A 13,633-nucleotide genomic window follows, 5' to 3' on the forward strand; every position below is an offset into this window, starting at 1 on the left:
CCACTTTGTATCAACTTCATTTTCTTCCCTTGACCTCTTACTAGTTTCCAGCCTTCTGTGGTATTCCAAACTCAAACACACAACCTAAAGATTCAGTCATTCACGCATGAGAGGGAATATGAAGCATCTGCCTTTATGAACCCAGGTTAAGAGTTAATTTCAGAGATCGGGTGGGGTGCAGAATATGAGAGAAGAACAACCCAACGAAAGGGTGCGAGAGAAAAGATGCTAAACTAAGTCACTATAGAAACACATGTCCTCTGTAAGGTCAACGTCAGAAAAACCTGTACACAAGCCCTGTACCCTGCTCACAGAGTTTGTGTGTGAATGATTCCAAGAGCACTCTATATGTCAACAGGAACGAAATAAAGTAAGTGGGTGATAGGGCTTTAGAACTAGGTTTCTCGCTGTTATATAAGCAAGAAAAGGGAGGTTAGAACAATTAACACAGGAATGTATTAAAGTTAGAATCATCAGTATGAGCTCATACTTAGCTGTTCTTGTGGTTTGAATATGAAATGCCCCCAAGTCCACAGGCTCAGGTGTTGAATGACTGACTGTTCATGTCTGGTGACACTAAGTTGGAATGTTCTAGAAAATTTAGAATATGGGACCTCCTTAAAAGCAGTGTTTTTGAAGAATCTGCCTCATCCTTGGTTTACTCCCCTGACCCCACCCCCTGCCATGAAGATAAAAAGCTCCTCCTCGATGTACTTGAACCACCATGCCGCTCTAGATCAAGGTCATGGGACCAAGAAACCATAGACTGAACACTTTGGAACCATGAGCAAAGTAATCCCTCCTAAGTCAGTTATGACAAGAATTCTGTAACATCAACCAAACACCTGACAAACATAAACATTGACAGGCTGGTGTACGCGCACACACACACACACACACACACACACACACACACACACACACACACACACACATTTTCTTGCTCGGTCAGCACAATTTCCCTATGCATGAATACACTTACCTCCCAGATCCTGGTCTCTAATGACATTCTCCAGTACAAGGAATGGTATAACCTGAGTCTGAAATATCTCACAGTGCCAGGAAGTGAGTAGTACTCAGGACAAACGTAGAAGCCAGCAGTGTGCCCTATGGACAGAAACCGTCCTTATTTTGTGAAGAGTATCTCAACAGAACAAAGCGTTGACTGCCACGACTAAAGGTTATCAAAGCTGGAACAATTTGGGCAATTGAAGCAGTTTTAGATTGCAACTGGACATGGAGAATGATTACCAAGAGCTCACACTGAAGTAAATGGAGAAAGGGAAGAAGGCGAAGACGAACTTTCCATGAGCTCCCCCAAACAATTAACACAGCTACTCCATCTTTCAGAAAGTGTTGTACAGTTCCCATCCTTTACATGTAGGCAGCAAACAGTGATTTTTCCCAAAAATGTATGATTTGCATGGGGGAGAAAAAAAAACCTTTAAAAATAACAGCATAATGGAAACAACTAACAAACACTATTTTAGCCATGTGACAAAAGTCACGTAACATACGGGGTGACGTGTCCATGCGATGGCATATACTTTCAATGTGACATGCAATATAATCATAAGAAAGACACCAGACATTTGTCAGCTCAAGGGCATTCTGCAGCATATCTGCCCAGTGTCCCAAAACACCATAAACGCCACGACAATCAAGGAAACCCTGACCAGCCAAGCCAAGAAAATCCTAAGGAAACATGACTATCAAGAGGTCTCTGAGATGAGCTCCAAGACCAGAGAAAGGTCCATAGGTAAAAACTAAAACCAAAGAGAAGTGTGGACATTAATGACATTGGTCCATGAACGATAGCAAATGCATAATGAAACATTAATGATAGAGTGCATGGTCACTCCATCATTGTCACAATTTTCTATAACTCTAAAACTGTTCAAAGGCTTGCTAATAATAAACAGTAAATATTTATTAAGCACTTACTAGATTATAATCACTTTTCATGCATTACATTTAGCCCCAAATAGCTAGTATTAGAAAAATGCCACTTATAATAAATTGATCCCAAGGATAATCATAAATTTTCATAGTAAGTAGTGAAAAAAATGGTCTGATTGGATGTCCATTTCTGAAAATGAAAGCCAAATTTATTAAACTAACTTTATTAAATATGTATTTTTAAAATTGATATTAAATATAGTTATGAATTATTGGAGCCAACAAGGCATACATCCATTTAGGATTTTTTTAATAATAGAGATAAAAATTTGCATTTTAGTAAGTGCCCAAATGATGTTAGAGCTGAAGATCCCCATCACACTCAAAATAAGACTTCAGGGACTGGAGAGATGGCTCAGTGGTTAAGAGCACTGGCTGTTCTTCCAGAGGCCCAGGGTTCAACTCCCAGCACCCACATTGCCCCCACAACTATCTGTAACTCCAGTTCCAGGGGGTTAGAAGGTCTCTTTGGGCACAAAGCATACAGGTGGTACATAGACATAAATGCAGGCAAAACACCGTATGCATAAATAAGATTATGCATAAATTAGATTGTTCTGTATATTATCTATTATGCATGTCTTCTACATTTAGCCCTCAAAGCAGATGGGTTTTACTTACTTATGTACTTCTATTTATTATTATTATTAGTAGTAGTATGTATGCCTGCGTGTGTGTGTGTGTGTGTGTGTGTGTGTGTGTGTGTGTGTGTGTGTGTGTGTTTGCGTGTGTTTGCAGACACATGCATACCATGGACTTAAGTGTGCCAGGTGCACATGTAGGGGTTCGAATACAGCCTTCCCGAGCTGGTTCTCTTCCTCCACTGTGGGTTCCTAGGATCAAACTCGGGTCCTCAGGCTGGTGTGGCAAGCTCTTTTATCTACAGAACCAGCTCTCAGCCATGGGTTTTAATGTTTTTATATGAACTGTGCAGTGGAGATGCATGGTAGCGTGAAGTGGTGTGTTTTCTTTACATTATCATCTGAAAGAAAAAGGAATTTTTCAAGTTCTAGTTTATGACTGCCAGCTTAGCTTCCTCTCCCTTAGAAGCCTGCTACTCTCTTAGAAGTCTGGCTGACTCCATCATACACCACAAGGAAGCTCACATCAGCTACGAGAAGATGCTGGAGGTTCAGATCCAGGGTCACAAGGTACCTGTCATGTGAGCAAGGCCTCACTGGACCTTCACCCCAGTGAATGCAACAGGATGACATGGGGTGATACAACATAGAGCTGAAAAGCCAGACAGCCGAGCCCCTCCCAATTTCCTGACCCACAAGATCTTAAAAATCTGCTGTTCTTTTAAGCCATTAAGCACTGATATGGTTTGTAACATAGACAGAAGAAACTGGACAGATTTTTGTCACCTCAGAGGTTAGCTTCCTGGCCCCCAATTTACATAACCTTATATAACGAGTCATGAATTAAGCCTGGAAATGGGCATGTTCTAAAAGCCTTTATAAGATTGTCACGTAGAATTAGGGTTTGTAACCACTGGACTATCCAAAACTGTGAATGTTATAGACTGAGCTGGAAAACCACACTGAATCTGAACAGTCACGATTTAGCAAGTCGTTAGCGTCTGGGATTCACTTGACAAACACAATGAAGCCTTCCTTCCTCTGTAGCATGCTACATTGCAGGAGGCAGGCTCAGGAAGGTAAAAAAAGAATTCTGCAGTCACAGGAGTCTGGGCGACAACAGGGTCTTCTCCCTACACGATACACGAAAAATGAAGCCCAAATTCTGCCTCAGTGTCTCCTCCATGGCAACACAACTGCCTCCAATCAAAGGAAAACTCTAATTTTTTTTTTTTTTTACCGACACCTTCAGAATCGAATTCTGTGCCTCAGACTTGGTTGTCAACTGAAATTTAGGTAAGAAAGAGGCTTGACAGTTCTCAGTTACAGCCTGAAGAACGGAGTTTAAGATTCTAGACTCCAGAGATTGCTCCTAGGCCCTTTCATGTATGCTGGGAATTCATTAAGGGACTGTGTATGCCAAGCCACACCACCAATCGCAAGATGTTGACTCTAACTGAGATGTCATTATTCTGGTCACACCAGCAGAGCTTCACCTCGGCTAATGTCCACTGACACGGGACACTTCTGTCTGCCCTGTAAGCCATTTATCTATTTGCTTTAGGCATCTATTGATATAAAACTGTCAAGGGTATGGATCTAAAACTCCGGGGTTGGCAGAAAAGAAGGAAGAAAGGAAGGAAGGAAGGAGGGAGGGGAGGAAGGAGAGAGGAGGGAGGGGAGGTGGGAAGGAGTAAATACTGGTTTTCACTGGAAGGCTGTCTGTTTTTTTGAAGCTTCATATTTCAAAAGCCACCGTGAGAGTTGCGGTGGTTTTGATTATAATTGTTGCGATCTGGCTCGCTCTCGTGTTGTCCAGGGCGCCTCATAGGTCAGCACGTGTTGGGGAGGCTGAATAGCACTGACTAGTGAATGAACATGACAGAGTTGTCTCCAGGTCTTTCAGGCCCCTCCACTCTCTGGGAGGGAGTGCCCTCAGGCTGGGCTCTTCAGCCCTTGGATGTGTTAACATGAAATAGTTTCCTCGCTCCAGTTTCCACTCATGCGGCTTTTTCCTGGCTCCAACTCACTGACCCAGTTCTCTAATTTCCCCCCTCAGAGAACATACTTTTTCTTAAATCATTTTTTTCCCTCTGAAATCCACACCACTCCCTCCACCTCCTCTCTTTTTGATTTCTTATTCAGCCTGGAAAACCGCCTCACCATTTGTAATTAGCCTGAATACTGGAGGGAGGGAACGGGGCTCTCCTCGGGAAATAGCCAGAATAAAGTGAGTCTCCTTCTAAGAGAAGACTGGCCCAAGTAAGCTGATTAAATTTCTCTGCCTTTTCATCTATTGTAGAGCTCCAAACCCTGATGAGGGCTATTCTTTGCCCCACTTTATAGGCTTAATTGACTCATACCACACAGCCTCAGCTTCTGAGGCCAGACACACTCTCAGATACACTTCCTGTGGAGGGAAAAAAAATGAAGAGTAGAAATCTACAACCGTCATGTCTGGTTAATGACGGTGTTACTTTTCTAGGTTTGTCTTTTCTGGAGGCATATACAAACGTGTGTGTGCATGTAACTGAGGATGCTAGAGGTTGACATCAGATGCCTTCCTCCACTGCGGTCCACCATCGTTTTTTTGAGACAAGATCTGTTACTGAATCCAGAGCTCACAGATTTGGCTAGACGAGCTGGCCGATGGACTCAGCCAACCTCCATGGGGCCTCGCTAAGATCATAGTCACGTGATGTCTGACTCTATGTGAACGTTGGGGATCTAGACTCATGTCCTCAGTCTTGTACAGAAAGCAATTTACCACATAACCATCTCCTCAATCTCCTTTATTAATGTCATCTTGACCCAATTTTGCCACGTGCATGTTACTGGGTCTTTCAGGCTCTTACAGATATTATTTCTATGAAAGAATTCTTAATGTTTTTTATGTATCATTTTACAAACGTCACATAAAGTTTTTTTTTTTAAATAATAGGAGCTATGGTTCAATCTGTATTCCGTTCAGTGTTTTGATTTCTATTATCTCAATCAGTAGGCCAGATAACTTGGGAAGTAGTGGTCAGTGTCTCTATTTTATAGATGAAAAATCTTAAGTGTGGAGTTATAATAACTCATCTAAGGGGTACAGTTGCTTCTAGACCTGAGGACAAAACCCAGGGCTCTTGACTGCCAGACCTTCATTTCAATCACAATACTAAAGCACCTTTCGAATGCCACGTACTGCCAGTTTGAAAACTGTCAAGAGAGGCGGGGGGAGAAGAAACCAAAGAATGAGGAAAGAGCAGGCAGGAGAGCCCTCCCACCCAGATAGAGCACACGGGCGATGAGGCAGAGAAAGGCAAGGAACTCTCCCGAAAGAGCACAAAGGAAGGCAGAGACAGCTGACCACGGTGTCTCTGTTTCCAAGAACGGTTATAAACAACCAGTTGCTGAACCCGACAATCTCTGTCTCGAATCACCTCAGAGCCACATAAACAGATACCTAGTCCCCTTTAGCAGAGTGGCTTAGCAGTCACAACCACCGTGGAAATGAGCTTGTCCTCTCCAGTTGAGTACAGAAAACATTCATTTCTGATTTCCTACCAGATAAAGTTCCATGAACTTTATCCTCTATGGGGCATAACAGTGAGAAGCAGAAGCCTGACTCATCTCTATTCCCCAGCTTCCCACTGGGCACCAGGAGCATGGCTTCTTAATCCCCTCTATATAGTTTTCTGTATTTTCAAAGTACTAACATGAATAACTACACAACTGTAATTATTAGATGCTGACTTCCAGATATCCATCAATCTGAACTAGTTTATCAGATTGATAATGATGCTGCATGTTGGCCATTTGATTGCTTTGTTGAGAAACCATCTCTTCAGATCAATGTCTCTTAACTCAACAATCTGTTACTGTCCTGACATTGAAGGCACCAGAAAACTCCACGCTGAGCCAGGTGATTAATCTGTGTAGAAAAGAAACAAAAAGGCTATCTTGTAATTGGAAGTTCTTGGCTGTGTCGTTAATGAAGTTCCTGGTGTTGCCAACTCACCAAGAGCTGAATTTCCAGAATCGCTGCTGAGAATTGGCTGGCTGGCTTGAACATAATCTCTAAGAGAGCCATGGGTGAAATCACTGGTGTCTATGGTCACTGGTCAATGGACCCTCAGGATCCTACAGGAAATGTAATTTCATTTTACCTTTGAAGTTCATGTTAAGAATGTTCACTTTTGTGACCCTGGCATTGAGATATTTTTGTAATTTCCCATAGCTTAAGGGCTTTTTTCATGGTGCATTAAGTATCTACCATGTTTAAATAGGATTACAGCCTGTTAAATCTATGACCCACAAAATAGGAAACTCAAAAGGCATAGTAGCATGACTTTTAGGAATGGTTTTCTGAAAGGGTATTTCTCTGTAAAATAGAAAAGAAACTATATCATTTATGTAATAAGCAAGCTTCTTCCTTCTTGGGATCCTTGGAAATTTAATGGAATTTAAAAGAAAGCGGGGGGGGGGGGGGGGGGGGGGGGGTAAGTAGATTCAATTGCCTCTACCTAATTTCCTCTGTTGCATCTACTTTTGGTTTCTTACAGGGAACATTGCTATATCTAGCCATGGTACCATATGCTCAAGACAGCAAGGGTCATTGCCTAAAACTTATGGCTTACTTTCCATGCCATAGTTTGACCACACCTGTATGTCAAGTTTCCCAAAAGAAACCTTCTCACAGCAAGGAAAATATCTGCAACAAGAGTGCTCTGATTTTGCTTGGCTTTGGTCTTATGAAATGACTCACCAAACAAGTCTACAGGCCTTTTCTCATATTGAATAAACAAAAATATACCCAGATGACAAAGTTCTAGTCACTAACTGTACAGACTAGCTGTCACTCAGAGACAGACGGGTTGGTTGCAGTTTTTTTCCTCTCAAATAAAGCTGTTTTGCTTTTGAAATGGCCCCTTGGAAAAATAACCATTTGACTTCTGGACACAATGTTTTAGTGTTGATTGAATTAAGTGATATAATCAGAAAGTCACTTGAATAATCTGATCTTATGTGCTCATCTGTGCTTCTATGCTTAATAGCCACAGCTCTAAGGACCAAAGAATCATTTCCACAAAAAACTGACCCAATCAAGCCAACTCTAAAGTGACTCACCAGAGTCAGTCCCATTTCTCAACTGTGACCTTAAAGGGAGTGTTTTAGTTTCTTTTCAATGACTGTGACAAAAACACCTTCATGAAGGCAATTTACCTAAGAAAGAGTTTATTGGGGCTTACAGTTTCAGGGGGTGAGTTCATGGATGTCAGGGTGGAAAGCATGGCAGCAGGCAGACCTGCAGAGTGACGGGACAGTAGTGGAGAACTTACATCTTGATCCAAAGGCATGAGGCAGACATGGCTAACCAGGATTGACACAGGCTTTTGAAACCTCAAAGTCAGTCGCCAGTGACACACCTCCTCCAATAAGGCCACACCTCCTCATCCTTTGCAAACAGTTCCACCAACTGCAGACTAAATATTTCAACCTATGAACTTATGGGGCTATTCTCTTTCAAACCAACACAAGAAGGAATAACAATGTGAGGGGTTTCTCACAATAATGGTTAGCTTGTAAACTTGGAACTTCTGAAAGAAGCAGAGATACACATACTATCGGATCTTATGCTAAGTGCATATGGTTTACAAAAGGAAGAGATGCATCCTAGAACTTCTGGGCCTTCACCATTATCTTCAACAAAGCCAGAGTCTCTCCACTGGGTAATCTCACTGTGTGCTATGAAGGATCATGTTTGTACAAATTAGAGGTAGAAATAAAATATTCCAGTTAAGCTGGTCCTATCTAGCTCAGTGGCAGAGTGCTTGCCTGACAGACCCAAAGACCTGAGTTTGATCCTCAGTATTGCAGAAGAACAAAAATCAGGATATAAACTCAAATATGTGTAGCGTCACAAAACTGTGCAGTGGCATTAGTGCCCATTCTCTCTCCACGTTCTGGAATTCTGCTTATGAATGATTCAGCTTACAGGCACTAGGCACTTTAAGGATGTACCAAGCTTCAGAGCCATACTAAAGTTACATTTTAAAAGATTATTTCTGACATATTGGCTGTATTTTAAACTATGAATTTTTGTATCTATTTTAAATATTGGCAACTTTGATCTTGTTTTAAAAACAGATCATTACTATTATTATTGCTGTTCCTAATTTTTATGGAAGTCATATTCATTTACACAAAATCTTATTTTCTTAGATTACGGGGGGGGGGGTTGTTTGTTTGTTTGTTTTGGTTTTTTCCAGACAGCGTTTCTCTGTGTAGCTTTGTGCCTGTCCTGGAACTCACTCTGTAGCCCAGATTGGCCTCAAACTCACAGAGATCCGTCTGGCTCTGCCTCCTGAGTGCTGGGATTAAAGGCGTGCACCACCATCACTGCCCAGCTGATTACAGTTTTATATTCATTTAACAAGTATTCAGGAAGTATTTACTATGTACCTCCTTTTATGCTGTATAAAGGTTGATGAGCAAATGATGGTGGCTCAGCTTTGGAATTGATCACAGACTGGCTGAGACTATGAAAACATAAACTAATAGTGAAAATGGTGGAATGTTGTATTCGGTACTTTTCTTGTTGCTGTGAAGAAATATCTGTCACACACCACTCAAGGATGGTAGGACTTATTTGGATCACATTTGAGGATCCATCATGGCCAGGAGGGCTGGGGACAGCAGCTGCAGCGTGGGGCCAGAGTCTGCAGTCACAAAGCAGGGAGAGTTGAACACTGGTACTAAGACTGTTTCCTTTTCTCTCCTCATTCTGTCTAGACATCCAGCTGATGGGGTGACATCACCCACATTCAGGATGGGTCTTCTCTCCTTGAATAAACTTTCCTGGAAACTACTTCAGAGACTGGCCTGGAGTCTCCTGGGTAATTCTAAGTAGAGTTGAAAAATGAAGCGTTAGCCACCATAAATGCTATAAAGTATTCCTGAATCTCAGGAGAAGGAAGGAAATATTTGGGTTTCCCATTGTCTGTTTCATATAGCCTCTACAGTTTTCCATCTTCACGGCTCCTCAGACCACTGCTGAAAAGGTCAACATGGTTCCCATGTTGGCAGATCTGCATCACGTCTCAGGCCTCATCTTGCTCAATACGTTTGCAAAATTTCACACAGTTACTCAGTTCCTCCTTCTAAAGAGACTTGCTTCACTTAGAGACCGGGAGGTCACTGGTGCTCACTTCACTTCCTGTCTCCCTGGGCAGTCTTTATAAGCTTTCTTTGTTGGCTTCTTTCTTTTAATCTACCCAAGGTCGAATTATCTGAATATCACCTTTCCCAGTCACTTCTCTTCTCACTTCTTCCTAGGAAGTCCTCCCTCACCTCATAACCTTACGTGTCAATTGCGGATGGTTCTCGAAAGTCTACCTCTGCCTTGGATGTCTCCGCTGAACTTCAAGGCACACATATCCAAGTGTTTACTTAGTATTTCACTGAGAAAAGCCCAAATAGCATCTCAAACGTAACAAGAGAAAAAAATCAATGTAGATTATTCCCAATCCTCATTACCTTAATTAATGAGATCTCCCTTCTTCTGAACTCTGGCTTCACCCGTTACCTTGTACTTCTTTTACACTCTATTGTCCCAACGCGCCTTCAAGTTTCATTCACAGTCTAAAGTCTCAATCCTTCTGTTTTAGGACCCTAAACAGCCTCTGTCACCCTTTACCAGCTCTCTCCACTTTTACCCTAGCCATCTTACCGCTCTACAGACACATAGCTGCCAGTGTTCCCATTCAAACATAAGAAAATGTGTGGTTCTTTCACTCTCTCCTTTTCTGTGTTTCCAATCTCATTCTGAATACAATCCGAGTCCTTTCCACGGCTTACAAGGCTCTAGTAAATCTCGCTCATGGCTACAACTTCCATCTCATCCCATGCGCCTTCAGAGCACCCCAACACCACCAGCCACTTTTCATTTCTGTCAACGGGCCATTGAGGATCTACCTTGGCTGCTTCGCACTTCCTGTTCTGCCTGCCTTGACTGTTTCTCTCATCCCCACCTCTACGCATCTAGAGCGTGTGTTTGACTTTTATGGCTGCTACCGAACCATCTCCTCAATGTGGCTTTTCTCGTCTACTCCAAGACAGTCCTCTGCCGCCATATGCATGCTGTTTTCGTCCTACTCCACCTCAAATGTGTGCTTCCATTGGCTACTCTATTGTCTTCTTGCTTCTGCTAGAACTTAAATTCCATCATAATAGAAAACTGATTTTTTTCACTCTTGCGTCCTTAGCTCTAAGGGCTGCAGCTGGAACACAATCATCTTTCAGAGACCAATGCGTTTTAATTAATTAAGCAAACTGAGCTTGGCTAAAGGGACGGGAGGCTACAAGGCAGGAGAAACTAGTATGAAAAATGGGTACATGTGGTCTGTCTAAAATACAAGTTAAGCTGGCAAATCATAGCCTCAGGCCAAATCAAACGGTGCCTGCTACCTGTGTTTTTATATAAAATTTTAAAATTTTATTGGAGCACAGCTATGTTCCTTCAGTTACATATTGCTCATGGCTGCTTTTTTTTTTCTGCCATAGTGTGGGGCTGAACAGTGATGACAGAGAACACAGGGTCTGCAAGACTCAAATATTTACAATCTGGCTTTTTCAAAAAGGAGTTTGACAGGCCTTGGTCTCCAGGACAAGATGGCAAGAAGCTGGAAGAGCTGACGAGGGCAAGCTGGAGGGCGTCTCTATGAGTTTAGGTTTCATATACAGGCAGAAGGAGACAATGGACGCTTTCAGGCAAAGGAGTCCCTGGCAGGCAGAAACTACTTTTAATATAATTTGCGTATAAAAGAGCACTGTGATATTTAAGCCAGGCATCCTCATGACAGCAGCTGCCAAGACTGAGACACAATGTCACTGCCATTTCCAGGATCCAGGCTTAAAGTAGGAGTGAAGTCCTGGTGAAACCATTCCCTTCCCCTGCCCTTCTCTGTCCTCAGTGGCTCGAATTTGGGAAATCGTCTTTCTCCTGTGTTGAGCCCCGAGCAGAACATACCAACGGAGACTATTCTGTACATCTGTACAGGGACAATTCCAAAAGTCCCCAAAGTAGGAGCTTGGTCCTAGGGTCACCCAGAAACTGTTGCCTTGAACTTGTTGGTCCAGTTGGAGGAAGCTCCTAGAACTTGAAAACATGAATCATTTCTGTGAAGGACGATAAGCAAAATTCTAATTTTTGGTGGCTTAACAGCCCACCAGACCGCTCCTAAATTCTTTCTGTCAGCCATGTGGAGCAGCTGAGACTCCGCTACTGGGTAAGGTCGAGCATTGACACTCCATCTCGTCTTTCTTTCTCTGCTTGAATTTCACAAAGAAGCAGTCTTTCTCCTGACGTTTCGGCTTTCATGATCTGGGTTCCAGTCAGTCCTTAAATTGGGTTAGGGATAAATTTTAAAGCAAGAAGAAAAAAAGGAGGAAGGAAAAAAGGAAGAAGGAGGGGGAGTGTAGGTTTATTCCACAGCAGAGGAGGAAGAGGAAGAAGAGGAGCAGGAGAAGGAAGAAGAAACCATGTGTTGTGAGTTTCACAGAACAAAGCAGAGCTCTGGCTTGTGGTTAACTTGGGCGTAGACGCCTTATCCCCTCCTCCCTCTGAGAATACAGTGGCAAAATCTCATCTGCTCCAGGGAAGCCGCGGCATTTCGGTTTAATTCGATATCTGCCCATGTTCCCTTTGCTTGGGAAGGGGGTTTCTGTTTGGACGTTTGCCCATCCTCCAAGTGTCGGGAAGCAGGAAAAACCACCTTTCCACTTTCATATCCGGAATCCTTCAGTCTGAAGGCTCCTTATTGACGCCTGCCTTCAAAAATTCAAAGTATGGGTAAACTGTAAAGGGATAGATTATCATCTCAAGGAAGAATGGGAAATGTCCAGAGCCTTGTCGTATACAAAAGCAATAGGACTTGGATCTCTGCTGTTGTCTTTAGGGCCCATGCTTTGCCCCGATTTTCCCGCATATCAGAAGGAAGTTACATTGTTTTCTGTTGCTTCATTTAAAGTTTCAGTTTTTAAGAAGGAGCCAGATCAAGCTTTCTAGTCACTATCCACTTGGGATGTGATGAATTAATTGCAGGCTTCATGTTGGAGGCGTTAGTGTCATTGGTGGGGTGCTAGCTCAGCCCTTTGGAAAGTAGCAGGCCAAGGGGGCTCTGATAATTACATTAGGACCGTGGATATACACTTGCCTCGGGGATTTGGAGTTGGGCTTAATCAAATCTGGATTTGACATTTCACAGCCCACGCCGAGGATTTCTGCAAGGAAATAGCTGAGCATCAGGAGCTCTTGCTCTTACTCGGCCTTCTCTGAAGGAAGCCAGTGGGCCTTGTGCTAATCTTGTCGATGCTTTGGTTGCATTTCTGCCCTGCTGTACGTACCCAGGCTTCTCTGCACCAGTGCTACTTTCAATCCATGAAAGACAATGTGTTTACTTAATACCTTCCCTGCACCAGAGCCTGGGGCTCTGCTGTGGTTTGCCTGTGTCCCTGTAGGTTCATGCGTGGTCCCCAGATGATGACGATGTTTGGGATAGTTATGAAACCCTCCAGAAGTAGATCATCACTGAAGGAAATAGGTCACCACGGGCAGGGCTTGCTTGATGCTCGAGAGCCTGGCACAACTTCCTAGTCACTCTCTGCAGCCTAAGTGCAGATGTGATGTGGGCAGCTGGCCTTCTGCTCCTGACACCAAGCGTTCCTTAGCTTCTTGTTGTCTTCTCTGCCGTGACCGAATGTTCCCCTTGAACTGTGAGCCAGAATATCTTCCTTCCATCTAAATTGTTTACTGCCAAGTGTTTTATCACAAAATAATTCAGAAAATAATGCTGGAGTGGAAATGATGGTGGACAAGAATGGGGATGCACAGATTACACCAAGCCTGAGTCCCTGCCTCCATAGAGATTGACCTGACCAGAGGCTCAGAAGCAGCCAGTTTATTTGTTTGTTTTTGTTTTGATTTACTTCCTGCTTTCAGTTAGTTCGCAATCACAAAAGAAAGGCTAAGACAATGGCTGGCATTGAAAAGTTGAAGGTCCTTTTAGGTGATTCTTGTCTGTTTAAAATGAGAACGGGGGATCGGTATA

The sequence above is a fragment of the Peromyscus californicus genome, unplaced genomic scaffold (genome assembly GCF_007827085.1).
Source record: "Peromyscus californicus insignis strain IS unplaced genomic scaffold, ASM782708v3 Scaffold_24__1_contigs__length_46423439, whole genome shotgun sequence".
In the NCBI taxonomy this organism is placed as follows: domain Eukaryota; kingdom Metazoa; phylum Chordata; class Mammalia; order Rodentia; family Cricetidae; genus Peromyscus; species Peromyscus californicus.